At 37.2% G+C, this 4,465-nt stretch overlaps 1 long non-coding RNA gene across 1 annotated transcript; it reads left to right on the forward strand.

The window, feature by feature from the left end:
• Positions 1-3: 3 nt before the first annotated feature.
• On the forward strand, positions 4-4,054 carry LOC121422232. Its single transcript, XR_005971135.1, has 4 exons — positions 4-130; positions 515-1,445; positions 2,056-2,267; positions 3,858-4,054. It is a non-coding gene; the product is annotated as an uncharacterized LOC121422232 (long non-coding RNA).
• Positions 4,055-4,465: the final 411 nt, after the last annotated feature.

Below are 4,465 nucleotides of genomic sequence, written 5' to 3' on the forward strand. Positions count from 1 at the left end.
AGTACCTGAACGAATGGTTGATCTTCGCTAGTTATGCAACCCATCACTGTACAGATGCAATCAGAGTCAACGACCTCAGCATAGCAAATGGGTCAAAAGTTACTAGCAGGTCAAATACAAAACTTGCAAGGTAACCACCTCACCCTATGTTCTCAATTTATAAAATTTGTCAATAATGTTTAGTAGTGTGAAGTCAACAATCTGCAATCATATTCATAACATTTGATTTTTTTGTAAAAAAATTCATTGTGTTTTGTGTTTTGAGAATATTTGTTTCTTATCCAGTTATCAAGAGTGAATGTAAGATTACAACCTCGCATTCTCTTTTTTCATGATTAATATTCATGGGAGATCATGATGTGAATGTGTTACCTTTTCCATTTGAATAGAAAAGAAATCATGATCATAATATACAAATCTCTGTACTACTTAATGTCTGTAAAAACTAGCTTCTGTGGTTTTGAGATGTTCATTTGATATTACACATCATATCCCGTATTCATTCATTTGGCAGCTTTGTCTTCATCATTCAAGCATCAGGACAGCAGGTCATTCTGCCAGCTTACGACCCAACTCCCGACCAAACTCAAACTATTCAGGAATTGCTGGGCAATGCTACATTGCCTACCCATTGTATCATCAAGACCTCTTCATAGCTGTGTCTCTCTGCCCATGGACCTACTACTCTGACAGAGTATAAGGTCCACGCTCTGCCATACATGTACCTCTTAACCCTAAAAAGACTGGGGCCGTAAAATTTTATTTCTAGCAAAAAAATTAATCTTTGTGTCATTACCTTTACTTTTTCTTGATAAAAACAAATAGTACCTCTTACCCCTAAAAAGACTGGGGCCGTAAAATTCTGTTTCTAGACAAAGTTCATCTTTGAATTATTACCTTTACTTTTACTTTATAAAAACAAATAACTACGTGTTTATGATCGGAAAAATTGTCAACAATTTCCATTGAAAAACAATTTAAAAAAAAACATGGTAGAATTACATGAGAAACTTTAAACAATAAAATAAAAAAAATTCGTGTATCCAAACAGAAACCCTTAGAGGGCTTTAAGGGCTTAATTTACAGCCAAATTTTAATTCCATGCATAAGTTAGCACAATCTTGAATTATTTTGGAAGAACCAAATATGCAGTTCTGTAGATTGCATTGTGGTTGATGTGGACATTTCTTTTTGTCATGATCACACCATTATGAGCCAAAAGGATTGTTTGAAAACCTTAAAAAATACCCCAGTCTTATTAGGGTTAACCATTTTGGTAAGAGAAGGCCCTTTAGCAATTGGGTGGATGATGTCTACTGCTATCGCTCGCTGGTTGGAGATGCCCTGAGAAGAGTGGAGGTAGCCTAAATTAAGACCAGGAATCTTATGAACATCCTTCATTCCCCAGAAGACTACCTTGAGGAACTGCAGCAGATCATCAAGAGGTATGTTGAACAGGGTTGTTGATAGGGAATTTTAAGTCTTGGTCAGTAAAATCACCCCACCCCACACCTTGCCATGGGAGTTTAGGGGGATGAAAACTTTGTGGTCTTATCTTTATCATACCATTTTTAATGCAAGTCAGGAAAGTGCCTATTTCGAGTGATGGTTTCATCTGCCGCCTACCACAGAAGCATAAAAAAAAGAATTTCTATTTACCCTTCCAGAGGGTTCTTTTTTTAACATTATTTCATGCAGTTTGATATCTTCAGCATTTCAACACCAATTTTGTAAAAGATGCCCCAAAATGAGAAAGTGCCGTCAAAGAACTAATTTGGGCGGGGAATACAAAAAAAAATCGCCATTCATCATTGGTTGTCATCATAACTGAAGATTCATCACTCCTTCATATTTTGTAATTGTTTGCGAGCTGTAAACAAAATCATGACCCTATAGAGGTATTGGTAATTAAGAAGTGATAAAAGTGATTAATTTTCATTTGGTGGGTGTTGTTTTAATATTTTCTATCGTCAATCTTACTGTCATAGAAGCATCTGCCATTTCCTTTGTTATTAATCAAGTTGATAACCTGAATATCTTTGTTAATTCCTCTAGCTACTCAGACCTTGATCCTGCTCCACCACCTATGGTAGCTCCAGCTCGTGGTTATTATGCAGAGATGAAGAATCGTTTATTCCTCTAGCTACCCAGCCGTCCCGCTCCACTACCACCAGTTGGAAGTCTAGCTCCAGTTCCTGGGTATTATGCAGAGAGGGAGACTTGTGAAAAGCAGAGATGATGTCATAGAAGAAGCAGAGGAACTGCAGGTTGGTCAACATCTTTTGTCGCTGTTATTTTCTACCCTATTCCTGCTCTTATTCTTTAGAAAGAAAAATCCAGAAATGAATTCATTTCTTCTTCCATGACTGAAGTAAAGAACCTAAGGACCATTTCATAAAGCTGTGAGTTACGAAATACTAGTGCTCCGTTCTTGTGCTAATGAGACATCCCGCATTTCCACTAGACTTTCCACAGTTTGGGACTGAATTTCCTGTATTAATGAAATTTCCACTATTAGGATAAATAGGAAACTTTACTTTCAGATTGCTCTTATTTACAAAATCTTTATCTGCATAAGAATTTGATTTCGGCTTTAGCTGATCATGGAAATTAAACAAAATTGAGACTCTTGTTTTAAAGATAAGAATTGGAAAGCTTGTCAGTGATTTTCATGAACTGATTTGCTTTGACTCGAGCAGATGCAAGGATATCAGGGGCTTATACCAAGTAGCTAGTGAAGGTTAATAATTATCTAGTTTCAAGAAGTTCTCTCCTGGGGCCCGTAACACAAAAAGTAGCAACTTCTTTCTACGATTGATTCCATTGGTTACAACGTCCAGTCATTTATAGAAATTGAGCGTATGATTAATCGCTAACCTTTGTGTTACGGGACCCTGGTCATCAGTCGTACCTAATTCGTTCAGAAATGTCCTGTACATCCAGTGGGTCGGATGTGCATACTTTATCGAATGGCCCCACCAGGGCCCCACTTTATGGAATGGCCTAGTAAATACCAGGGCCCTATCTTACAAAGAGTTACGATTGATCCAAACAATATACAAATAGCGAATAGGCATGAGTTCGATGGAGCAAGATTTCGCATGAGATGAAAGAATGATGCTCTATTCAACGAGGCGTTAGCCGAGTTTAATAGAGCGTTTCTTTCTTTCACCGAATGCGAAATCTCGCACCATTACATGAATAAGAATATTCACTATTGTGTTGTACAACACCTCAGAATTAAGCGAAAATATGAAAAAAAAACAAGGAGTTTATTCCTATAGTAATCTATAAAATGGGAGCAAAAATACTGATAGCAGAAAGCAAAATCCCACAAGCGCACATGACCATGGGCAGCATTGCGCATTGAGCCAGCAGGCTTATACGCGTATTGCACCTTCATTTTTACTGAGCGCAATGAATTAAATCGTATTGTGACGTCGCCTCCTAAAGCCGTGCAACGGTACATTGTGGATGGTACGTCTTTTGTGCAACGGTATGAATGTTTGGCATTCAGCCTCGCGTATAACAAGCTAAGTAGGCGTTGTACAATCATAACTATGGAAATCCATCAATGTCATCAGTATTTATACCAAAAATTTGCAAACACACCAAATTGTCAAATCAATGAATTTATGGTAATACATTATATCTAGAAGTGTTTTTGAACAAATATGCATTTTCTATGTTCATTTTGCTGGCTTTCCATTGTTACAAGTGATCTGGTCAATCGTAACTCTTTATAAGACTGGCCGTGAAGTGCATATTCCTGTACACAAAGTTTTTTTTCTATGAATATGAATCAGAGTGAGATGAATGTTTTTGAAAAAAAATGTTAAAATTTCCTCTTTACTCAGGTCATGTGACTCAGTATACAACATGGACACCCCCCCCCCTATCTGGTGAGAGAGATGGTCGACCAAAGACAAGGACAGACTGATCATGTGGGTGGCCCAGCACAGCAACATGTGATACATGGAAACAGTGCCTGATGGAAGCAGAGATTGTAGATATTCTTAGATATTAAAATTGATTGGCTTATAGTTCATTCCTGACTAACCAAGGCTCCACGCTAACTTTTTTTCTTGATGTTCCGAATGGTCCACCAAAAGTACCACTTTCATATTCTTGGTGGCCCTATTAAACATTACAATTTATCAAAACTTTGGCGAGCCAAACTGTTCAACCAAGTGTGTACTTTTGGTGGCCCAACTCTCATTTTTGCTAAAAAAAATTGCCCTGCTAAAGGATTGCAATTATTATTGAATTACCAGATGAATAATTGATTTTAATTTCGAAACCTGGTGGACAAAGTTACTACCTTTGAGTCCCCCAATCGTTTTGTCTTTTCAAGGCTACATAATACCAATGTTTGCAATCAATTGCTTATTGCAAAAGCCAGACAATATCATTGTTACATGCACCAGGAACCAATCAGAATAATTGTTTTATATTTTCAATCCAT

Source organism: Lytechinus variegatus, chromosome 10 (assembly GCF_018143015.1).
Source record: "Lytechinus variegatus isolate NC3 chromosome 10, Lvar_3.0, whole genome shotgun sequence".
NCBI lineage: Eukaryota > Metazoa > Echinodermata > Echinoidea > Temnopleuroida > Toxopneustidae > Lytechinus > Lytechinus variegatus.